Genomic DNA, 26416 nt, shown 5'->3' with positions numbered 1-26416 from the left:
ATAGTCTCTCTGAAAACTCCTTAATGACTCAAAGTATCGATGTTGTACCACAAGATTTAACAGGGATTTTGGAAGATTCCTTATCCAATGTTAAAGAGCATAGCACCCTTTTAGTGAGTGTTGTATTTGAACAAGATCTTATGTTTATGATGAAAATTTTCTTCAAGAAGGGAGCAGTTCCCTTTTGTGGACAGAAAATATGGATATATACAGACGTGACAAAGTCCACTCAGGAGAAACGAAGAGAATTTCATCTAATGCAAGATGATACAAGAGTATTGGGTTCTACTTTCCTGTTAGCGTATCTCTGCAAATGTGTTGTCAGATATTTGACTATAAAATATGTGTTATTCCTCCCTGAATATCTCGGGTCTTTTGTAGATTAAGAAGTTGACCGGTGGCTCCAGATAAAAAATTTTTTATTAGAGTAACTGAAGAATAGTCCATTTAAGCCTTTCTGGAGACTCAATACTTTGTAGAATACTTCCTTAAATTGTTGGTTTTCTCTCCCATTGATAGTGGTCTAAGGAAGAGATGTATTCCAAAGATTGTTGTTTCTATCTGTTTCATAATTTTCCTTTTTTTTCAATATTTTAGTTTGGAATGTACTCTGTATTGCTAGAACGGGTATGTAATTTGTAAGATTAAAAAAATGAATAAATATTGTAAAAAATAAAAGGGAAGATCCGGGAAATTACAGACCGGTAAGCCTGACTTCAGTGCCAGTCAAAATGGTGGAAACAATTATGAAAAATATAATTGTAGAACATGTAGATAAACATGATTTAATGAGACAGTAAGCATGGGTTCAGCTGAAGAAGATCTTGCCTCATCAATTTACTTGGCTTCTTTGAAGATGTGAGTAAAGGTGAGCTAGTTGATGTAGTGTATCTACGGTAGATTTTCAGAAAGCTTTTGATAAAGTTCTTCATTAGAGGTTCTTGAGAAAGAGTCATGGGATAGGTGGCAAAGTTCAGTTGTTGATTAGGAATTGGTTATCGGATTGAAAACAGAGGGTAGGGTTAAATGGTCATTTTTCTCAATGGAGGAAAGTAGAGTGGAGTGGCGCAGGGGTCTGTACTGGGATCGGTGCTATTTAGCTTATTTATAAATGATCTGGAAACTGGAACGACGAGTGAGGTGATTAAATTTGCAGATGACACTAAACTGTTCAAAGTTGTTAAACGCATGCGGATTGTGAAAAATTGCAGGCAGACCTTAGGAAATTGGAAGACTGGGCGTCCACGTGGCAGATGAAATTTAATGTGGACAAATGCAAAGTGATGCATATTGGGAAGAATAACCCGAATCACAGTTGCTAGGGTCCACCTTGGGGGTTAGCGCCCAAGAAACGGATCTGGGTGTTGTCATAGACAATACGATGAAACCTTCCACCCAATGTGCGGCAGCAGCCAAAAAAGCAAACAGGATGCTAGGAATTATTTAATAAGGGATGGTTAACAAGACTAAGAATGTTGTTATGCTCCATGGTGCAAGCTCATCTGGAGTATTGTGTTCAGTTCTGGTCTTATAGAAACATGATGGCAGATAAAGGCCAAATGGCCCATCTAGTCTGCCCATCCACAGTAACCATTATCTCTTTCTCTCCCTCAAAAGATCTCACATGCCTAAACCATGCCGTTTTGAATTCAGACACAGCTACTGTCTCTACCACCTCTTCCGGGAGACTTCCATGCATCTACCACCCTTTCTGTAAAAAGATATTTCCTTAGATTACTCTGGAGCCTATCACTTCTTAACTTCATCCTATGCCTTCTCATTGCAGAGTTTCCTTTCAAATGAAAGAGACTCAACTCATGCACATTTACATTACATAGGTATTTAAACGTCTTCTCTCTCCCACCTATCCTCCAAAATAAAAAGATTGAGATCTTTTAATTATGTCCCCATATGCCTTAGACTACGCACCATTTTAGTAGCCTTCCTCTGGAAAGTCTCCAGAATTGTACACAAGAAAGATATAGTGGTACAAGAAAAAGTTCAAAGAAGAGTAATCAAAATGATAAAAGGGATGGAATTGTTCTCGTATGAGGAAAGACTAAAAAGGTTAGGGCTCTACAGTTTGGAAAAGAGACGGCTGAGGGGAGATATAATTGAAGTCTACAAAATCCTGAGTGGAGTAGAACGGGTACAAGTGGATCGATTTTTCACTCCATCAAAAATTACAAAGATTAAGGCACACTCAATGAAGTTACAGGGAAATACTTTTAAAACCAATAGGAGGAAATATTTTTTTACTCAGAGAATAGTTAAGCTCTGGAACGCATTGCCAGAGGTTATGGTAAGAGCAGATATCGTACCTGGTTTTATGAAAAGTTTTAACAAATTCCTGGAGGAGAAGTCCATAGACCGTTATTAAGAAAGACATGGGGGAAGTCACTGCTATTCCTTGGGTTTTGGCCATGTACTAGGGACCTGGATTGGCCACTGTGAGAATGAGCTACTGGGGTTGATGGACCATTGGTCTGACCCAGTAAGGCTATTTTTATGTTGCTATGTTTTCTTGGAGAAGAAAAAAGATCTCGGAAACATACATTGACCACCAGATTTGTGAACAACATAATTATGTTGCTAATTTCTATCATAAAAAATCTCTAGGATGGTAGTTTTTTCATAGGCAGAGTCCTGAGTGGTTCCACCTGACAGTCGCAGGAGAGAAGAAAATTTTTGCTTATCTCAGGACAAGCAGGCAGCATATTGTCATATGTGGGTGATGTCATCAATGGAGCCCCAGTATGGACACTTTAAAAGTGCATCGCCACTTTAAGAAACTTAGAAAGTTCACGATAGCCCACACCGCATATGAGTGAGTGCCTTCCCGCTTGACGTAGGCACGCAGTGCCTCAGTTCTTAGTTTTCCGCTGAGCTAAGAAGTCGTGTTTCTCAATATTCATTGAATTTTTTTCCTTGCCTCCCCACTCTCGCATTCATTTCTTCGGTTGATTTTGTTTCTTTTTAGTTACACTTCAACAATTAAAAAGAAAAAAGTTTTCTTTTTTCTTCAGCCATCTGGTGGGTTTACCGGCGGGGCTCTGTGTATCACCTCAGCTATCAAATTAAATTTAGCTGAGGCGGTCTTCCCATTCATGTCACACCCGCGGACGGGTTTTAAAAAGTGTGGCTGATGTTCTCGCACTATTTCCCTTACGGACTCTCACTGCTGGTGTTTTCAGTGCCTGGGTCCAGAGCACCAGATACAAACTTTGTGCGGTGTTCCACTCTTCTAAAGCGCACCATAAAAAGCCACATCGTTCAACAGGAAAAATTGTTCGGTGTCTGTATGGAGGGAAAGACATTATCGACACCATCAACATCAAAGACACCAATGACTAAGTCACTGACACCGCCCAATGTACCATCATAGACTTCGGTGTCTCAAGTCATCGCTCCATCTGGTAAGCCAGCTAAAAAGCCAACATCTTCCCAGATGGGGTCACAGATCACTAAGGCATCGAGTCCATTCATGCCAGCCAAGCAACAATCCCTTCAGCGACTAGTTCCACCATCGAGGGGTGATACAACTTCTGTCATCCTCTCCGGAAGGTGGTACTGGAGAGCAAGTCTAAGATATCTGTGCTAACTTTCCAACAGAAGCTCGATGCTTTGTTCCTTAACGAGTATAGGGATAAGTTTAATTTTTTTTACCTCGATGTCAACTTCTCTTGTACCGGCCCAGCCTGAGTCTAACACTGCAAGGCCTTCTGGTACCGTCGATGCATCAACAGGATTCTTTACACCAGTCGTCATGTCCATCCAGTTCTGCATCGTTCATCTAGCCATCCCTCTACCTCCTCCAAGCATGGTTCTACACCAAAAGTTTCTCGACAACGTAAACATTCTAAAGAGCCTTTGACACTGGACCAGCACCAGTCAAAGAATAGTTCTCCTTCAGTTTTAGTGGATTCTGATCTACAGGATGATTCTAATCCAGAACCTTCTCTTTCTACCACTGAGGATGAGATTCTCCTGCTTCCAAGTCTCCAAGATTTTCACCTGAGACTGTATCCTCTCCTACAAAGAAGTTTCCTTCACCCACATTTTGTCAGCTTGGGAAAGATCTTTCAGTTAAGTTATAAGCAGATTATAAATACAGTGCAAGTGGGAGAGGAGAGATGTTACGGACTTTTCCTCTCTTACAGGCCGTATCTTCCAACGGACTTGGGAACCATTTTGGAATACTATGACTTCTTTGGCTCACAGCCGTTTGCTTAACTGTTGATTCTATGTTTATATTCCCTTGTGCTGCACCTGGTGTACCTGTTTTCTTTTGCAATTTATTTTTGCTACTGATGTACTTGGAAGGAGGACACAAATGGGGGGATGCTTTTGAGAGGGCTTGTTGGGGGGTGGGATGGGGTGGTTCGTGGGGTTGAAACTCTGTGGGGAATGGTTCCTGTAATCAAAATTGTTGAGCTTGACTGTATTCACTTTTGTTTCTCTGTTTAGAGTTTTTGCTGAGCTCAATAAAATATATTTGAACATAAATACAGTGCAAATGTCCAGCCTCCTAGGGAGGTCCTTAAACTGCCATTGCATGGCATCTTTAGAGAAAACCTCTACAAAAATTGGGAATTTCCTCTTTCTGTGCCTGTGGCTCCAAAGAAATTGGACTCTCTACAAAATAATTTCCATTCCTGGGTTTGGCAAACCCCAATTACCTCAAAAGTCCACTCCCTCCCGAAGAGGGAGTGGAAAATATGAAAAAGGATCTGCAAAAGTTAGAGGAATGGTCTAATGCCTGGCAACTAAAATTCAATGCAAAGAAATGCAGAATAATGCATTTGGGGATTAATAATAGGAAGGAACCGTATATGCTGGGAGGAGAGAAGCTGATATACACGGACGGGGAGAAGGACCTTGGGGTTATAGTGTCCGAAGATCTAAAGGCGAAAAAACAGTGTGACAAGGCAGTGGCTGCTGCCAGAAGGATGCTGGGCTGTATAAAGAGAGGCGTAGTCAGTAGAAGGAAGAAGGTGTTGATGCCCCTGTACAGATCATTGGTAAGGCCTCACTTGGAGTATTATGTTCAGTTTTGGAGACCGTATCTGGCGAAAGACGTAAGAAGACTTGAGGCGGTCCAGAGGAGGGCGACGAAAATGATAGGAGGCTTGCGCCAGAAGACGTATGAGGAGAGACTGGAAGCCATGAATATGTATGCCCTAGAGGAAAGGAGAGACAGGGGAGATATGAATCAGACGTTCAAATACTTGAAGGGTATTAACGTAGAACAAAATCTTTTCCAGAGAAAGGAAAATGGTAAAACCAGAGGACATAATTTGAGGTTGAGGGGTGATAGATTCAGGGGCAATGTTAGGAAATTCTACTTTACGGAGAGGGTAGTGGATGCCTGGAATGCGCTCCCAAGAGAGGTGGTGGAGAGTAAAACTGTGACTGAGTTCAAAGAAGCGTGGGATGAACACAGAAGATGTAGAATCAGAAAATAATATTAAATATTGAACTATGCCAGTACTGGGCAGACTTACACGGTCTGTGTATGGCCGTTTGGTGGAGGATGGGCTGGGGAGGGCTTCAATGGCTGGGAGGGTGTAGATGGGCTGGAGTAAGTCTTAACAGAGATTTCGGCCGTTGGAACCCAAGCACAGTACTGGGTAAAGCTTTGGATTCTTGCACAGAAATAGCTAAGAAGAAAAAAAATTTTTTTAAAAAAATTTAAATTGAATCAGGTTGGGCAGACTGGATGGGCCATTCGGGTCTTTATCTGCTGTCATCTACTATGTTACTATTCTTGTTCCAACTGTCAGAGGGGAGGACTATGGACAAGTTTGGCCGACGCCTCTATCAAAACTCTATGTTGACAAACAGGGCCATCAATTATAATTTTTATTTTTTTGTTATCTGAAACATCATATTAAACAACTTCCTGCATTTCAGAAATATATTCTTTCACGTAAACAGAAAGACTTCAACATCTTGTGTCTAAGAACATAAGAATTGCCGCTGCTGGGTCAGACCAGTGGTCCATCGTGCCCAGCAGTCCGCTCCTGCGGTGGCCCTTAGGTCAAAGACCAGTGCCCTAACTGAGTCTAGCCTTACTTGCGTACGTTCTGGTTCAGCAGGAACTTATCTAACTTTGTCTTGAATCCCTGGAGGGTGTTTTCCCCTATAACAGCCTCCGGAAGAGTGTTCCAGTTTTCCACCACTCTCTGGGTGAAGAACTTCCTTACATTTGTACGGAATCTATCCCCTTTTAACTTTAGAGAGTGCCCTCTCGTTCTCCCTACCTTGGAGAGGGTGAACAACCTGTCTTTATCTACTAAGTCTATTCCCTTCATTATCTTGAATGTTTCGATCATGTCCCCTCTCAGTCTCCTCTTTTTAAGGGAGAAGAGGCCCAGTTTCTCTAATCTCTCAATGTATGGCAACTCCTCCAGCCGCTTAACCATTTTAGTCACTCTTCTCTGGACCCTATTGAGTAGTACTGTGTCCTTTTTCATGTACGGCAACCAGTGTTGGATGCAGTATTCCAGGTGAGGGTGTACCATGGCCCGGTACAGCGGATTGATAACCTTCTCCGATCTGTTCGTGATCCCCTTCTTAATCATTCCTAGCATTCTGTTCGCCCTTTTTGCCACCGCCGCTCATTGCGCGGATGGCTTCATTGACTTGTCGACCAGTACTCCCAAGTCTCTTTCCTGGGGGGTCTCTCTGAGTACCGCACCAGACATCCTCTATTCGTGTATAAGATTTTTGTTATCGACATGCATCATCTTACACTTATCCACTTTAAACCTCATTTGCCATATCATGGCCCATTTCTTGAGCATGTTTATGTCACAATCCTTCTGCGTCTTCACTACTCTGAATAACTTCCTATCATCTGTAAAGTTTATTACCTCGCTCGTCGTACCAATTTCCAGGTCATTTATAAATATGTTGAAGAGCATGGGTCCAAGCACCAAACCCTGCAGCACTCCACTTGTGATGGTTTTTCAGTCCGAGTGGCACTCCACTCGTGACGGTTTTTCAGTCCGAGTATTGTCCATTTACCCCCACTCTCTGTTTCCTATCCGCCAACCAGGTTTTAATCCATGTGAGTAGTTCACCCTCGATTCCATGGCTCACAATTTTTCAAAGTAGTCGTTGATGCAGGACCTTGTTGAACGCCTTCTGAAAATCCAGATATACATTGTCAACAGGTCACCCTTGTCTATCTGCCTGTTAACTCCCTCGAAGAAGTGCATCAAGTTCATCAAGCAAGATCTTCCTTGCTGAAGTCATGCTGGCTGGTCCTCATCAGATTGTGTCCGTCGAGGTGATCATTGATGCGGTCCTTTATCAGCGCCTCTACTATCTTTCCCAGTACCAAGTTCAGACTTACCGGTCTATAGTTTTCCTATTCTCCCCTAGAACCTTTCTTGAAGATCGGCATAACATTCACCATTTTCTAATCTTCCGGAATCCTTCCCAATTTGTTCAACAGATTGGTTATTAGTTGAAGCAGTTCAGCTATAATACCTTTCAGTTCCTTGATTACCCTCGGATAGAAGCCATCCGGTCCAGGGGATATATCTTTTTAAGCCTATCAATCTGCCTGCATACCTTTTCTAGACAGACCGTCAACCCAGTCAGTTTCTCGTCTTTGTTTCCTGTGTATAGTCTGTCAGCTTCCAGTATGTTGTGTACATCCTGTTCAGTAAATACAGACGCAAAAAATGTGTTCAGTTTGTTGGCGATGACTTTGTCCTCCTTTAGCACTCCCTTTATTCCCTGGTCATCCAATGGCCCCACCGCTTCCTTCGTGGGTTGTTTCCCCTTAATATATCGAAAGAACAGCTTGAAATTTTTTGCCTCCTTGGCTATTTTTTCCTCGTAGTCTCTTTTGACCCCTCTTACCGCCCTATGGCACCTGCTTTGATGTTATTTGTGATTTTTCCAGTTTTCATCTGTTTTTGACCTTTTCCTTCCTTAAATGAAATCTTTTTGTCTCTGATCACTTCTTTCACCACTACAGTGAGCCACACCGATTCCTTGTTCTTTTTCATCTTGGATCCCTTGTTGTTACGCAGTGTATATAGATTTTGCGTCTCAGTGACAGTGTCCTTAAAAAGGAACCATGCTTGCTCTAGCATTTTTACAGTGTTTATCCTCTTCTTAATCTTCTTCCCCACCATGAGTCTCATCCCTTCGTAATTCCCTGTGCGGAAGTTCAGTGCCATGGCCATCATTCTGGATCGATGTTTTGCCCCCGTGTCCAGGTTGAAGTGGATCATATTATGATCACTGCTTCCCAGCGTCCCTTCTACTTCTAAACTTTGCACCGGTCCTTGTCCATTTAGAATTAAGTCCAGAACTGCATTTCCTCTCGTATTTTCCTTGACAAGTTGTTTCAGGAAGTAATCGCATACAGTATCCATAAATTTGGTCTCCCTACCGCAGCCAGAGGTGCCTAGATTCCAGTCTATCCCCGGATAATTGAAGTCACCCATGATAACTATGTTCCTTCCCTTGCAGTTGCGTTTAATCTCGTCTGTCATTTTTCCATCAGTTTCTTCGGACTGCCCTGGGGGTTGGTAGTAATTGCCGTTCTTCATTTCCGTTCCATTTGTTCCTGGAATTTTGGCCCATAGAGACTCTACCTTATTTTTCGTTTCTGGCGTGTTCTCCCCGATAGACTCAATTCCCTCTTTGATGTATAGGGCAATACTCACACCTTTTTGACCCACTCTGTCTCTGCGGTATAGCTTGTATCCCAGTAGCACAGTGTCCCAGACATTTTCCTCATTCCACCATATTTCCATGATGCCGATGATGTCAAGGTTATCTTTTTGTGCCATTTTGTGAGAATATCTGCCTGATATCTCTGGATAACACCTATTATGGGAATTAACTGTTCTTTATGAGAGAAGAAACAAAGATATTAGGAAAACTTTCTTCTTGTCATATCCTTGCAAATGTGTTGTGAAGTACCTGGGATTAATTTGTGTTTTTATCCCATATAAGCAGGCAGTATATTCTCATAATTGGGCGCTGTCATCCATGGATCCCCTGTACAAACAGTGCAGAAGTGTACTGTCACTTTAGACTCCTTCAAAAATCTCGAGGCTGCTTATACTGTGCATTCACCAGTGCCTTCCCACCGAAGGTCAGCTTGCATGACCATCAGTTTTCTGTGGAGCTGAGAAGCTATAGTTATCCCAGGACAAGCAGGCAGGTATTCTCACATATGGGTGACGTCATCGACGGAGCCCAGATGCGGACACCTCACAAGCAGACTTGCTTGAAACTCGAAGTTTCGAGTCGCCCGCACCACGCATGCGCGAGTGCCTTCCCGCCCAGTTTTCCGCGGAGCCAAGAAGTCCGTCTTGACTCTCTGCATTTAACTTCGTTCTTTCCAGACCATGTTAGAGAAGCAGTTTATTCAGTTCCTTACTAACATGGGACCCAAACTGCTTCCTCTTATCCAGCCTGGGCATTTAGCAGTCTCCCGCGAGGTCAAGCCGCTTCCTTTGCCCCAGTCTGAACTTACACACTCTGCAGGGAGCAGAGTCTCTGCGGGTGTCTGGTCTGGCATCCAAGCACGTAAAGCAAGGAGCAGATTCTTTGCGAGTGCCTTGTCGAGAATCCTCACACTCTATACAAGGAGCAGAGTCTTTGAGAGTGCATCAAGGTTCCTCCACCAAGCCTATGGAGCTTCGATCTACAGCCTCTAGTCCTATTCATACATCGGCATCAGCTACCCTCATCTCCGAGGCGAAGTCTCCTCGATCCTCAAGGTCTGGTTCCAGACACAGTTCTCACTGACATTCGAGGCCTTCATCGATGCATCCTTCCAGGCATAGTTCTTCTTCTCACGACAGACCATCTTCTTCGAAGCCTCGATCTACTCCAACCACGACCAGACCACCAACTCCTCGCTCGAGGTCTCCCATGCTGGACCTCGAGGATATCCCAGTCTCGATTGCCTCGTCCAAGTCACCGGGTTCCTTTGATGCCTTTTTCCCTGCCGAAACTTCATCTTTAACTCAGGCTGCCTCGACGTCCTCGAGTCCTTTTCGAGGCAAAGCATTGGCAGATCAGCTATCTTTCTCGTCTTTCTTACGATAGATGGCTGTAGAATTGGATATTCAATTGGATACTGGCTCCAAATTTTCTAAGGAGTATCTCAAAGTCATGCATCTTCCTCAACCTCCGGCAAAGTCTCTTAAGCTTCCACTTCATACGCTTTTGAATCAGACTTTTGGTTGTTGCATGGAAACACCTTTTTCCATACCGGCTGTTCCAGGAAAATTGGACTCTAGATATAAGACTGTGCATCGCAAAGGGTTTGACAACAATCAGTTATCTCATCAATCCCTGCTCGTCGAGTCCTCCTTGAAGAGGTCCCATCCTTCCAAGGTTTATGCCACCGTCCCTCCTGGAAGGGAAGGGAAAACTATGGACAAATTCGGACATCGCATCTACCAGAATGCTATGATGTCCTCTAAAGTCCTCAACTATAATTTTCAATTCATCTTTTACTTTGAATTTCTTATTTCTCTTCTACCAAAGTTTTTGAATTATTTGGATACCCAAATGCATTTTGAGTTTCAGGAAGTCATTGCCTCTTTATCTCAATTAGGTCTGCATATCCTCCAATCATCTTATGATGCCTTCAAATTATCTGCCCGAGTGGCTGCTTGCTCTGTAGCTATGCGTAGTCTTGCCTGGCTTCGTACCATTGACATGGACTCTAACCTTCAAGACCGCTTGGCTAACATTCCTTGTGAGGGCAACAACCTCTTTCATGAATCCATCGAGGCAGCCACCAAGAAATTATCTGACCATGAAAAATCATTTGCTTCTATAGTCAGACCTAAGCCAAAGCCAGCTCCTGCCAAGCCTACACGCCCTACTCTTATCTATCAAAGGCGTTTTTCTCCAAAGCCGGCTCCTTATACTAGCCCTCCTCTGAAAAAACAGCAACCTCAGAAGCAACAGAAACCTCCAACCTTCTGCTGCACCTAAGGCTTCTCAGCCTTTTTGACTGTTTACAACAGAGCATAACCTTCACCGTTCTGTCTCTCTCCTTTTCCCCCTATAGGAGGTCGTCTCCATCATTTTTACAACCGATGATCACAACCGACCTCTGGATACTTCCCATCATCAGAGAAGGATACTCTCTTTATTTCACTCAGGTTCCACCAGAGCTTCCTCCAAGAGAGTATCCTTCCAATCCATCCCAGACTGCCCTTCTTCTTCAGGAAGCTCAAGCTTCTTTCTCTCCATGCCATTGAATCAGTTCCCTTGGAACAGCAGAACAGGGGGTTTTACTACCTTTACTTCCTTGTTCCGAAGAAGACGGGCGATCTGCGGCCCATTCTGGATCTCAGGGCTCTCAACAAATTTTTAGTCAAAGAAAAGTTTTGAATGTTGTCCCTGGCATCTCTTTATCCCCTTCTTGAGCAGAACGACTGGTTATGCTCTCTGGATCTCAAGGAGGCCTACACTCATATCCCCATTCATCCAGCCTCCCATCTATACCTCAGATTTCAGGTGGGGAATCTGCATTATCAATACAGAGTACAACCCTGCGGCCTGACCTCGTCTCCCAGAGTGTTCACCAAGTGCCTGGTAGTGGTAGCAGCAGCTCTCCGAAACCATGGTTTTCAGGTATTTCCCTACCTCGACAATTGGCTCATCAAAGATTCCACATCTCAAGGAGTTATTGTAGTGACCCAACCTGGTTCCTACAAAGTTTGGAATTCGAAATCAACTTTCTCAAGTCTCAACTTCAGCCCTCTCAGAATCTACAATTCATCTGAGCTGTTCTGGACACTTCTTCAACTCTGTCATACAGTGTCTTCCCGCACTTCCATCTCAGCGAGACACATGATGGTACTTCTGGGTCACCTGGCCTCCACAGTACACATGACTCCTTTTGTCAGACTTCACCTCAGAATTCCTCAGTGGACCCTGGCATCTCAATGGACGCAAGTTTGCTACCCTCCTTCTCGACACATAACACATAACTCCTTCCTTGAAGAAGTCTCTCCATTGGTGGATGCTCTCTTCCAATCTTTCCAGAGGCTTGCTTTTTCAAACGCCCCCTCATCAGAAGGTCCTCACGACAGACTCTTCGACCTATGCTTGGGGCACTTATCTCGATAGTCTCCGTACTCAAGGCCACTGGACCAGTAAGGATCGTCAATGTCACATAAATCTGTTGGAACTCAGAGCAATTTTGAAGGCTCTCAACGCTTTTCAACATCTTCTTCACGACCAGGAAGTCCTCATCCGGACGGACAACCAAGTCGCCATGTATTATGTCAACAAACAAGGAGGGACGGGATCTGCCTCCCTTTGTCAAGAAGCTCTGAAGGTTTGGGACTGTGCAATCCGCCAAAACACCTTCCTCAAAGCTGTCTACATTGAGGGGCGAAGAATTGCTTGGCGGACAACTTGAGTCGTCTTCTGCAACCTCACGAATGGACTCTCCATTCCTCGCCCTTTCATCACAGTTTTTCACAGTGGGGAACCCCTCTTTGCGGCTCCCCACAACTTCAAACTGTCTCAGTTCTGCTCCAGGATATACTCCTCACTGTCTCGAGGCAGATGCTTTTCTTCTGGAATTGACGAATCTCTTCCTCTACGCATTTCCTCCATTTCCTCTCATTCTCAAAACTCTGGTCAAGTTGAAGAACGATCATGCCACCATGATTCTAATCGCTGCTCGGTGGCCAAGACAACCTTGGTACTCCCTCCTACTTCAACTCAGCAGCAGGGAGCCATACTTTCTACCAGTTTTTCCTTCTCTGTTTACACAGAGTCAAGGATCTCTGCTTCATCCCAACCTGCAGTCTCTACACCTGACAGCTTGGTACCTTTCAACGTAACTCCTCTTCAGTTTTCTCAATCTGAAAGAGATGTTTTAGAAGCTTCTAGGAAGCCTACCACTAGACAATGCTATCACCAAAAGTGGACTAGATTTTCTACGTGGTGTTTTTCTCATCATAAGGAGCCTCAGCATTCCTCCTTATCTTCTGTTTTGGACTACCTGTTGCACTTATCCAATTCTGGCCTCAAGTCTACATCTATCTGAGTCCATCTCAGTGCGATTGTAGCTTTCCATCAGCCTATTGAAGGGAAACCCCTCTCTGCTCATCCAGTGGTTTCCAAATTCATGAAAGGACTCTTAAATGTTAAACCTCCTCTCAAACCGCCTCCTGTGGTTTGTGACCTCAATGTTGTCCTTACTCAGCTCATGAAGCCTCCATTTGAACCAATTGATAAGGTTCATCTGAAGTATCTTACTTGGAAGGTGGTGTTTCTCATAGCCCTCACTTCTGCTCGAAGAGTCAGTGAATTGCAAGCTTTAGTTACTGACCTACTATTCACTGTGTTCCATCATGACAAGATGGTTCTTCGTACTCATCCTAAATTCCTACCTAAAGTGGTATCAGAATATCATCTCAACCAATCTATCATACTTCCAGTGTTTTTTCCAAAGCCTCATTCTCATCCTGGAGAATCAGCTCTTCATACTCTGGACTGTAAATGTGCTTTGGCCTTCTATTTGGAATGCACCAAACCACACAGAACTGCTCCTCAACTTTTTGTTTCCTTCAATCCAAATAAATTGGGCCATCCTATTTCTAAGCATACCATCTCCAACTGGATGGCGGCTTGTATCTCTTTCTGCTATGCCCAGGCTGGATTACCCCTTCATAGTAAAGTCGCAGTCCATGAAGTCAGAGCAATGGCAGCTTCAGTACTTTTCCTGAGATCTACACCTATTGAGGAAATTTGTAGAGCTGCTTCTTGGTCCTCGGTTCATACCTTCACTTCTCACTATTGTTTGGATACTTTCTCCAGATGGGATGGATAGTTTGGCCAAACAGTATTACAAAATTTATTCTCCTAAATTGCCAACACTCCCACCATCCCATTCTGGTTAGCTTGGAGGTCACCCATATGTGAGAATACCTGCCTGTTTGTCCTGGGATAAAGCACAGTTACTTACCGTAACAGGTGTTATCCAGGGACAGCAGGCAGCTATTCTCACAACCCACCCACCTCCTCTGATTGGCTTCTCTGCTAGCTATCTGAACTGAAAAGACACGCGCTGGGCGGGAAGGCACTCGCGCATGCGCGTTGCGGGCGACTCGAAACTTCGAGTTTCTTCAAGCAAGTCTGCTTGTGAGGCGTCTGCATCCGTGCTCCATCAATGACGTCACCCATATGTGAGAATAGCAGCTTGCTGTCCCTGGATAACACCTGTTACGGTAAGTAACTGTGATTTTTGGCGCTACTCCAAAGTTTGTGAAACTTTCCATTTTTGTACATTCTTGACTTTATTTTCTTCAGTATTTTAGTTTTCTTTCAAAAATTTCATATTTTTATTTTTTACATTTTCGTTTTTTGAGCCTTCTGGCCCTGTGGACCCTATTTTTAGGCAAGGAGTATTGACGGTTTTTTGGTATATGAACTACTTGACATCCCTTGGACCATTGAGTACTTTGACCTTGCATTGACAGTTTTTCCATTGATGTCCAAGCCTTCTAGCATGTTTAAACGGTACAACAGGACCATCCTGGACACTGATCCACACAATTGGTGCCTCCAGTGTTTGTGCCCTGATCACCAGATGAAATCCTGTAAGCACTGATGTCTGCTACAAAAAGGATCCCTGAAGGCTAGACGGCAATTTATTTTATTTATTTTTTTAGTATAATTTATATTCCGCATACAATACAATACTATGCGGATTGCAAATTATTCAGGTACTCAAGCATTTTTCCCTAACTGTCCTGGCGGGTTCCCACTCTTATCTAATATACCTTGGGCAATGGGGATTAAGTGACTTGCCCAGGGTACAAGGAGAAATGTGGGATTTGAACCCACGATCTCAGGGAGCTGAGGCTGTAGCTCTAACCACTGCACCTCCCACATAAAAACTTTTCGGTTCATCTTCTGGACCATCAGGGACACTTTCTAAGAAAACTAAGAAGTGCATGCACGCATCCCCACCCCGAAGAGTGTCAGTCTTCTCAAACGTCAACTCCATTGATGTACTCCAAGCTTCGATGCCAAAGATCTGTTCTCCGTCACTGCAGGTTTTGTCACCTCAGAGGCATGCCTTATCATCAAGGTCACCAACACCTCAGCATCTACTGTATCAGTATCCATCATGGTTCCAGTGCCATCGATCCAGGAGCAGATCAGGGAGAGTTGGCTTCCATGCCGCAAACACAAACAACTCATGGCACTACTGTGACAACACCAGTACTGGCCCACCCTGAGCATCGCTTCTCAAGAGCTTCGAGGACTAGGTCACACACTACCTATTGACACCGGTCGAGAACCCAGACATCCAGACGTCAGAACTCTTCTTGTAATACGACCTCAGACCAGCATTTTCAACGATCCAAGAGTACTTCCAGGTGCTTATACCATTTTCACAGCTGACACTCTCCTCTTTGACGCATGTCCAGACATTGATTAAGACAGTCTTCCTCAACACCACCAGGCATCAAAAGAGTATGCCTCAGATTTGTCTCATTAAACCTACTCTTGAGTGCCAGGACATCTCAGCAGAAGAATCATATGGACTTGTTCTCTGACCCTTCTTCACCAACACCTCATAGGAGATCACTTCTGGAGAGTGTATCTGTTACATGTTCCATCCGTCCAATGGGTCAGCCTCTTCCAGTGAACATGGAGTTATAGACTGAACCCTAAGGCAGATCTAGTTGAAGCTTTGGGAATCTGCTGAAGCTGCCCTGTCATAACTTGATGAAAGATAAATAGAATCATAGAAACATAGAAATAGACGGCAGATAAGGGCCACGGCCCATCCAGTCTGCCCACCCCAAGTGTCTGTCCCATTTGGCCTTAAGATCAGGCACGCTGTTGGCCTCAATAACCTGAAGTGGAAGAGTATTCCAGCGATCAACCACCCTTTCATTGAAAAAGAATTTCCTGGTGTCCCCGTGCAGTTTCCTGCCCCTGATTTTCCACAGATGCCCCCTTGTTGCCGCTGGACCCTTGAAAAAGAAGATATCTTCTTCCACCTCGATGCGGACCGTGAGATACTTGAATGTCTCGATCATGTTACCCCCCTCTCTCTGCGTTCCTCGAGTGAGTATAACTTTAATTTATCCAGCCGTTCCTCGTACGGGAGATCCTTGAGTCCCGAGACCATCCGGGTGGCCATTTTCTGGACCGACTCAAGTCTCAGCACATCCTTACGGTAATGCGGCCTCCAGAATTGCACAGAGTACTCCAGGTGGGGCCTCACCATTTATATATACAATGGAAACTCCTGCGTATGCAACCTATGATTTGCCTTGCCTTGGATGAAGCTTGCTCCACTTGATTGGCAGTCTTCATGTTCTCACAGACAATCACCCCTAAGTCTCGTTCTGCTTCAGTTCTTGTTGGGATATCACCATTAAGGGTGTAAGTCTTGCATGGATTTTGGCTGCTGCATTTTTTGGCATTGAAGCTGAGTTGCCAGGACCTAGACCAGCGCTCCAGTTGTAGTAGGTCGTGCTTCATGTTGTCGGGCATTGAATTTATGTCCGTTGTGCTATTGCCCACTACATTGGCGACATAGGCGAATAATGTCATTTTACCTCGCAGCCCTTCTGCTAAGTCTCTTATAAAGATGTTGAATAGGATCAGGCCCAGGACCGAGCCCTGTGGCACCCCACTGATTACCTCCGTCATTTCAGAGGGGGTACCGTTCACCACCACCCTCTGAAGCCAGTTCCCAACCCATTTCGTTAATGTATCGCCCAATCCTATAGAACTCATCTTGCTCAGCAACCTACGGTGTGGTACGCTATCGAATGCTTTGCTGAAGTTCAGGTATACGATGTCCAGGGACTCCCCAACATCCAGCTTCCTCGTCACCCAGTCAAAGAAGCTGATCAGGTTGGATTGGCAGGATCTCCCTTTAGTAAATCCATGTTGACGGGAATCCCGTAGATTCTCCTCATTCATGATCGTATCCAATTGGCGTTTGATTAGAGTTTCCATTAGTTTGCTCACTATCGATGTGAGACTCACCGGTCTGTAGTTTGCTGTCTCCATCTTGGAACCTTTCTTGTGGAGTGGAATGATGTCGGCTGTCTTCCAGTCCAACGAGACGTTACCCGTACTAAGGGAGAGATTGAAGAGCGCGGATAGCGGTTCCACCAAGACATCACACAACTCCCTGAGCACCCTGGGGTGTAGGTTGTCAGGTCCTATTGCCTTGTTAACCTTAAGCTTTGACAGCTCGGAGTAGACACCGCTGGGTGTAAACTTGAAATTACTAAACGGGTCAACTGCATCAACCCTTGTCTGTAGCTGAGGGCCGAGTCCCAGCGCCTCGCGGGTGAAGACTGAGCAGAAGTATTCATTTAACAGTTGGGCTTTTTCCGAGTCCGTTTCTTCAAAGTCTCCGTCTGGTTTCCTAAGACGTACTATCCCGCCTGAGTTCCTATTTCTTTCACTGATATACCTGAAGAAGGATTTATCTCCTTTTTGGATGTTCTTCGCTAGAGACTCCTCCATGCGGAATTTGGCCTCCGTAACTGCTGTTTTGACGGCTTTTGTCTTGGCCAGATAGACTTCCCTAAAGTCCTGTTTCCCTGATTGTTTGTAAGAGATGAATGCTTTTTTCTTCTCCTTGATAAGGTCCGAAATCTCCGCAGAGAACCATTGTGGCTTATCGTTTCTTCGCCGTTTACTTACTGATTTAACATAGCAGATTGTTGCTTCCTGTATGGTGGCTTTCAAAGTCGACCACATTTCTTCCACGTTATCGGTTCCTGCTTGGCTTTGTAGTGCCTGGTGAACGAAGTCTCCCATTTCTTTGAAGTTTGTGTCCTTGAATTTGAGGACCTTGGTCAGTGTAGTAGATTTAGTGAAACCTTTCCTGAGATTGAACCACACCATGTTGTGGTCACTGGAGGCCAATGCGTCGCCCACCGAGACGTCCGAGACACTTTCTCCATTGGTAAGTATTAGGTCCAGTATTGCCTGATCCCTTGTTGGTTCCAACACCAATTGCCTGAGTCTTGCTCCCTTCATAGAGTTTAATAGCCTCCTGCTGCTGCCGGAAGCAGAGGAGAACGTGTCCCAATCCACATCAGGCATGTTGAAGTCACCTAACAATACTGTGTCCCCACGCAAGGTGATATTCTCTATATCTCCAATTAATTCCATATCTAGGTCATCCTGTTGTCTTGAGGGTCTGTATATTACGCAGAGATACAGGCATTTGTCCTTCCCTCTGCCAAGTTTACCCAAAGGGATTCCCCTGTGTATTGGACATCTGTGATTCTGGTGACCTTAATGTCATCTTTAGTATATAATGCTATACCTCCTTCCATTTTGCCCTCCCTATGTTGAAATATTAGGAGGCCCCACTCCTGGTCCTAGTGACTCCCAGAAAGTTGGATATTTTTTTATTATTTTTTTTTTTACAGAGTACAAGTCTTGTCCAGAATTTGATAAACCTCAATTGCAGCATCAGTCCCTCCTGGAATAGTCTGCAGTTAAGAAGGTTAGCAGTTCCAGAGCTTATGCTAGCACTGCTCCATAAAGAAAGTGAAGACCCCTGGACAAGTTTGGGAAACGTCTCTTTCAAAATTCCATGCTTACCAACCTGATCTTTAGTTATACAATTTTTACATGAAGTCATTAATGCAATGGCTAACTCAATTTTAACAATTTTTACCTGATGATCAACTTTCCAACACATCTCTAAAAATTTGTTCAAAACCAGAAAGTTTATGGCCCGATCTTTTTTCAACTACTTTGTTGTAATCTCTAGATCGTTGGCCCTTTCTCTTCTCATGAGAAGGTATGACAAGCTTGGCTACAGGTCTCAGATCTCAACCAGAACCTGCAAGACCAATTAGCCAACATATCATGCCTAGGAGAATTGCTGTTTGGTGAGAAGATCAAAGAGGCTACCCCGAATGTCTGTCTTCTTCAAAAGCTTCCAGACCTTAACGTCCCAAATGTTACTTCTTTCATAGATATCCTTCCTCCTTATACAACAAAATGAGATATGCACCATCCTTCACTACATCGAGAGTTCCTATACAGAAGAAACCTAGGCAGCAAAAAACTCAAGACTCAACCCCAACTGCACCAGAAGGCACAACAGTCTTTTTGACCAGCTTCTGGAGAGCTTAGCAAGTATTCTATAATCTCTCATTTCCACTCTGCCAATTGAAGGCTGTCTCATACGTGTCCATCTTTGTTGGTCTCTTATCACATCAGACACTTGGGTTCTCAAAATTGTAAAACAAGGATATACTCTACACTTTTGGAGCTTACATCCAATCCTCCAAGAAAGTCTTCTTTCATTTCCCAGCAGACTGCCCTCCTTCAACAAGTGCTCTTGACCCTCTGCAGCTCAATGCCATCAAGCCAGTGCACCTTCTGCAGAGAGGCCAGGGGTTTTACTCCAAATATTTACTTATACCAAAAAGATCAGAGGTCTAGGTCCAATTCTAGATCTCCGTAACCTCAAGTATTTGGTGAAGGAGAAATTCCAGATGCTCTCTCTGGGAACTTTATTTCCACTTTTGGAGAAGGACTGGCATTGCTCTCCAGATCTCAAAAAGGCATACATTTATTCCAATCCTTCCAGCCCACAGAAGGTATCTTCGCTTTCAGATAGGAACATGACACTTCCAATACAAGGTTCTGCCATTCAGCCTAGCATCAGCACCCAGGGCAGGGATGTCAAAGTCCCTCCTCGAGGGCCGCAATCCAGTCGGGTTTTCAGGATTTTCCCAAAGAATATGCATGATATCTATTAGCATACAATGAAAACGCTGCATGCAAACAGATCTCATGCATATTCATTGGAGAAATCCTGAAAACTCGACTGGATTGCGGCCCTCGAGGAGGGACTTTGACACCCCTGACCCAGGGTATTCACTTAATGTTTAGTTGTTGTTGCTTCAACACATGCTCTTGACGACTGGCTTATGAAAGCATTTTCACCTTAGCTCAGTTAGCCATTAACTCAACTATATGTCTCCTGGAACTTCTAGAGTTTGCAATCAATTACCAGAAGTCCCATCTCCAACCAACCCAGAATCTGGAACTCATTGAAGTTCTACTGGTCAAGATTCAGACTCATGTTTACCTCTCTCAAGAGAGACTAGACACTCTACTTCACTTTTGCAAACATGTGTCTACGCTCCATTCCTTCATTGCGAGACAGATGATGCAGATTATAGGACACATAGTTTCAACAGTTCATGTAATGCCATTTGATCATTTTTACTTCAAAAAGCCTCAGTGGGTTCTTGCATACCAGTGGTCCCAAGCCACAGATCAGCTATTCTAGAAACTAAGGGTCACCTCCCCATTACGTTAGTCCCTTCAGTTGTAGTTGATTCCAACAAATCTGGCCAGGGCCTACTTTTTCATATTCTTCTGCATCAGAAGATACTTACAACAGATGCCTCCATGTAAGGATGGGAAGCCCACCTTGATGGCCTTCACACTCGGGGCACTTGGAGTTTTAAAGAAAAATCTTTCCACATCAATCTTCTAGAGCTACGAGCAATTCACAATGCTCTCAATGCTTCAACTGTGAACACAGAACAGAAATATTTGTAAAGCAATTCAGCCTTTTCTTTATCAGCTTCTACATATTTCTGCCCTTCATCTATGATTCTCACAATGCCACTTTTGCACTTTTTCCTATCACTGATATATCTAAAAAGTTTTGTCGGAAATCCAAGATAGCCGCGGCTAAGACGTGCAGTGAAGTATGCACCCGATCAGCCTAAGCTCTTCTCTCCTTTTTTCTTCCTTGAGGTGTTTTCTGGCCTGATTTGCTCTCCGATGCCAAAGAGGAGAGGCAGGTGCGCTGCTGGCGCCTCACAGCGCTCTATGGTGCTGACTCTCGGCAACATAGAGGAGCTTTTGTGAAGGATGCAGGGAGCTGTAATGACGCCGGCGTCTGATGTCAGCCCGCTGAGGGCGGCTGGATTGAGCGAGACCGGGGCTGCCTCTCTTGGGCCGGATACCACTTTAAGCCCAGTCGTACGAGCACCACCCCCACAACCCCAGTCTACCAGCTCTCCAAATGGCGATGAAACTCCGAAGTTGGGGGAAGTACCCGCTATTGAGGCAGTGGAGATCACAGTAGAGAACATGGAAGCAGAATCACCCCTTCAAGTGATATCTGTGGAAGAAGCTGAGTCGGATCAGCAACGGGAGGTGAATTGACCCAGACGGAACATGACCAGGGGAACTTTTCAGAGGGTACACAAAACAAAAGTTTCCACAATGGGAGAAGCCCCCTCAGGTGACTTTGGACTCTCCATGGGATTTAATTGCTAATTTTTCTAAAACAATTAGCCCCAATTTCCAATATAGAGAATAAATTGACACATCACTCTAAAGAGCTTAAGGGTTTAAAAGAAGATCAGATGAGTTCAAAATCTTTTATTCCAAAGCTTGACCAAGATTTAAAAGTGTCTAAACAATTACAAGAGACCCTGGTTAAGGACAATGTGAACCTAAGAAGGAAATTAGAAATGTTGGAGAACAATTCTCGAAATAACAATTTGAGGCTTATTAATTTCCCTAGATTACCTTTGGTAACTCCTAGGGAGATGCTTAAGAGATATTTGGTAGAAGTACTACAAGTTCCGGAAGAAAATTTACCTCCATTCTCTCAGGTATATTATCTATCAAATAAAAAAAATGGGCCTCAAGCACAGTTAAAACCAGGTCAAGCACAATTGAATGTGTCTGAAATTCTGGAAACGTCTGATAAGGACATTGTAAATCCTTCTACTTTGATATTAACAGTAGCTCTATCGATAGATAAAGCATGGTTATTGAGGCTTTTCTTTAAAAACAAACAGAAGGACTTTCTTGGATGCAAAATTCAAATGTTTCCTGATCTTTGTAGAGAGACTCAAAAACATCTCCGAGAATTTCTTCCTTTGAGACCTGGGGTCATCTTATTGGGGGCTACATTTTACTTGAGACATCCTTGTAAGTGTATTATTTGCCACCACTCAGTTAAATATGTTTTCTTTGAGTCTCAACAGTTAACTGCTTTCTTGACCCTGTCCCGAATGGAAGAGGGAAAATCAAAATCAAGTGCTCTATAGTTTAAAATGTTACTCCTACCTCAGCACTATGTATAGCATATTCTAATAAGAATTATAATTTTCCTTAACTTCTCGCTTATGTGAAATCTTTGATCCCAATTATTGAGGACTTGAGTTTTGTTAGTTAAAATATATTTTCTTTTCTTTGTTGTTAAGAATTTCAAGGTGTAATTGTTTTATACATTTGAAATAGTAATGTTTTTTCTGACAAACTTTCTGTACAAGTATATGCTTGGTATGTAAATTTGAAAATCTATAAATAAATAAATAATTTTTTTTTTAAAGTTTTGTCTCCTTGTTTTACCTTGTCAGCTATTTTTTCTTCCATTGTTTCTTTGCTTCCCTGACTTTGACCAGCCCCTCTCTTAACTTTTTCAGATATTTTTGCCCGTCTGCCTCTTTCTGTGATCTTTTGTAGTTTATGAAAGCTACTAGTGAATTTCCTAGAATCTAGTGGTTTACAAGATCAGAGGCAGCATGGGTTTACAAAAAGGTAAATCATGCCAAACACATCTGATTGAATTCTTTGACTGAGTGACTAGAGACTTGGATAGAGGACGTGCGCTATATGTAATTTACTTATATTTCAGCAAAGCCGCTGACACGGTTCCTCATAGGAAGTTCCTGAACAAACTTGACAGGTTGAATTTAGGACCCAAAGAGGTGAACTGGGTTAGAAACTGGTTGATGGACATATATTGGAGGGTGGTGGTTAATGGAATTAACTCGGAGGGAGGAAGGGTGAGTAGTGGAGTGCCTCAGGGGTCGGTGCTGGGGCTAATTCTGTTTCATAAATTTGTGAGTGACATTGTCGAAGGTTTAGAAGATAAGGTTTGCCTTTTTGCGGATGATGTCAAGATTTGCAACAGAGTGGACACCACAGAGGGAGTGGAAAGCATGAAAAAGGATCTGCAAAAGTTGGAAGAATGGTCTGTCTGGCAGCTCCTATTATCAATCTTGCTACCAGCTCCGCCAGTTACTTGCAAGTTGCCTATGGTCTCAAGTTCTACAGGCTCCTTCCACTTGGGTCTTCTGGCAGCTTCCGGTCCCTCCACCAGTCACCAACAGCCTAGGACTTCAGACTCTTTGAGCTGCTTGTGGGGCCCCTGCCGATCCCTTACTTCCCACCTTTTGGGTTCCCACAGGTCCTGACACTTCATCAGTCCCACTGGTTGTCAAGCTTGAGCCCCTCCTGGACTTTAAGCTCTACTGATCCCTCCGGCTATTCCTTCCGGACCCACTTCCAGTCACTCGGGTGTCTTTTTCCAGACTCACGCCCTGAGGACTCTCCCTGTTTCCCAGCTGCTCACTCTACTCTGGTCACTCACACAACTCCACCAGGCCCCCTGCTGTTCGTCAAGCTTGAGACCCCACTCGGAATCCAAGCTTGTCTATTAGGCTGAAGCCAGCATTCCTCTCCTAGAGGGTTACCTGGTTCTCGAAAGAGCTTTTATTTCCTTAGCTCTTAGCTTCAGAACTGACCTTTTCAGCACCTTACTTTACTCGGGGTGAGTGGAAAGCTCCCAGGGGCCTTTACATGATTGTATGCAAATAAGCTCCACACTCCACTGCTCAGGCTCCCTCTGATGGGTCGTGATAGGAACTTCACCTTATCACAAGGACCCAAAATCTTTTTCTGTCCTTTGGGAATAGAAGTGAATTTGTAGTTAGCTATGCCTTTTTCCAGTCCTCAAAAGACTTACAATCTAAGTTGAAACTGAAGCAGTGGAGTGTTTCAGTGGCTTGCCCAAGATCAAAAGTTAAAATGTTGATCTAGGCTTTTGTTTTAATCCTGGCAAATCTGGGTTTACTGTAGCTTTTAGACCCTAATTAACTAGCAGATTGCATCTTTCTTGCTTATACTCAGGTGGGCTTGACTTTAGAATGGTATTTCAAAACTCATAATGGTAGTCATAAAGTCGACCCAGCTAAGGTCAACCTCTATAGAAGAGTTCTGCAAAGCAGCAACATTGACTTAGATCTACATATTAACATGTTATTACTGTTTGGAGAGGGGTTGATTACTCTGAAGGGATCTCTTGAACGTACAAAATAACATAAGAGTTGACATACTGGGGACAGACTAAAGGTCTCCTGTATCCAGCAGTGGGCAATTCAGGTCACAAGTACCTGGCAAGATCCCAAAAGAGTAAAAATGTAACTCCATATCAACTACAATCAATTTTATTTTCAGTTTTCCTTCTAAACCAGTGATTCTTAACCTTTTTGAATCTTATGAAAGCTATGGACCTTCTTCCCCCAGAAATATTCACATAAACACAACTTTGCATGCAGTGAATATAATGTACTTTATTTATTGAGATTTGCTAGTTTCATACACAAAGTATTATTTAACTTTAAACAATTTAAAAAATTTTTTTTTTAAACCCACTCCTTTTTTTTATGCAAAAAGTAAATGTCACTCATAATTATGAAATACAATCCTCTTGTGTAAATTAAAACAGACCTACTATTATGTTTACTACCATTACTACTACATCTATTGTCATGTTAACCTGCAAGAAAAATCAACAGTACCGGGCTATATAATGAATATAAATGTTAATTTTTATCTGACCCTCATGGACTCCCTGAAACCCACGAATAGATCCTCTAAGGGTCCACGGACCCCAGGTTAAGAACCATGTTCTAAACTAGAGAATGATACAGGGAAAAAAATTGGTCTCCATCTCTGCCCCATCCCCGCAAACTCTGTCCCAGTCCCTGTTAGCTCGGTCACTGTCTCTACCCCGTCACCACGAGCTCGGTCTCTGCCCCGTCCCCGCAAATCATCTGATCCTATCTGTACAAGCCTTGAATAGTTCTATACTGAACTTATGTTGTTAAAGTATAAAAAGAAACTATTCTGTATGATAGTCATTTTATAATTCAGAGTTCTGGCTGCTGAACTAGAGGAAGAGATCTTCTGCTGGCAAGGCTTGTTTATAAACGTTTATCAACACAGCTACAATACTACTTTATCCTTTAGCAAAAAAGGAGAAATAGAAATTTTTTTTCTACATTTGTCATCTGGTTTCTGATTTCCTCATCTTCTTGTCATTCTCTTCCTTCCTTCCACTGTCTGTCTTCTCTCTTCCTCTTCCATATTGCATCTGCTCTATTTCTGTGCCTCTACCAGTAACTATCTGCCTCTCTCTTTCATCTCTCCACCCCTCATTGGTCTGGCATCTCTGTCTTCTTCCCTTCCATCTCTCACTCCCTCTCTCAGTTATTTTTAGCATCTCTCTCCTCCTTTCCTCCCCTCAGATCTGGTATCTGTCTCCCCAATCCAGCATGTGTCCTTTTTTCTTTATCCCCTTCTCCCATCCAGTATGTTCTCCCCTTCCCACTTCCTTCAAGTGTCTGTGCCTCCCTCTCTCTCCACTTCTTCCAGCGTCTGTTCCCCCCTCTCTCTCCTCCCCACTTCATCCAGTGTCTGCACTTCCTTACAGCGTCTGTTCCCCCCTCTCTCTCCTCCCCACTTCTTTCCAGCGTCTGTTCCTCTTTCTCTCTCCTAACTAGTTCCATGCAGCATCTGCTCCTCCCTCCCCTCTCTACTTCTTTCCAGTATGTTCCCCTCTCCTACTCATTTCTATGCAGGGTCTGTTCCCCACTCTCTCCATTTCCCTTCAACATCTGTTCTTCTCTCACCTCCTCTCTCTCTCCATTTTCTGTCAGCACCCTTTGTGCGGTCCAGCAGCCTTTTCCCGATCGCCGCAGTCCTGGCATCTCTTCCCTTCGTTGGGGTATCTCCCTCCCTTCCCTTCACCTTCGCTGGGGATTTTAAGTTTTCTCTCTCCGAGCAGCCCGAGCCTTTTCACAAGTAGCGCGTGACTGCCCCAAAACTTCTCTGATGCAACTTCCTGTTTCCACCTAAGGGGCTTACGTCAGAGAAGTATCAGGGCAGCTACATGCGTGACTTCTGAAAAGGCTCGGGTCGCTTGGAGAGAGAAAACTGAAAATCACTGTGTCATTCTCTATTCTAAACCATTCTTATTGCTTTTGATGTTTTTTTGTTGTTGTTTAATTGATGACAAAAGCATAGTCGTCTTGTTCTTCAACATTCAGTTTTTCCTCCTTTTGGTAAAGGCAAACTGGTAACTAAGGATGCCCATTTGTGAAAACTTGATAAAATTTTTGTCCTAAAAAATAAAAAGCAAAATTGTTCTTTCAGGACAGCAGGATGGAGGTTCGGTATTACCAACCCACTAGCATAAGCAGTTTGCTTCTACCAGTTAAGACTAAGGTGGTTATATATAACAGCGCCAGTCAGGAACTCGCACATGTATATGGTACACTGTCACTTTCTC

At 43.7% G+C, this 26416-nt stretch overlaps 1 protein-coding gene across 5 annotated transcripts in view; it reads left to right on the top strand.

The window, feature by feature from the left end:
• Nucleotides 1-26416, top strand: part of XPO1 (exportin 1) — a 555220-nt gene that overhangs the window by 374858 nt on the left and 153946 nt on the right. The gene's annotated exons all lie outside the window — the stretch shown is intronic.

The sequence above is a fragment of the Geotrypetes seraphini genome, chromosome 3 (assembly GCF_902459505.1).
Source record: "Geotrypetes seraphini chromosome 3, aGeoSer1.1, whole genome shotgun sequence".
NCBI lineage: Eukaryota > Metazoa > Chordata > Amphibia > Gymnophiona > Dermophiidae > Geotrypetes > Geotrypetes seraphini.
The sequence above is the reverse complement of the archived record's forward strand: the minus strand, read 5'-3'. Positions and strand labels throughout refer to the sequence as shown.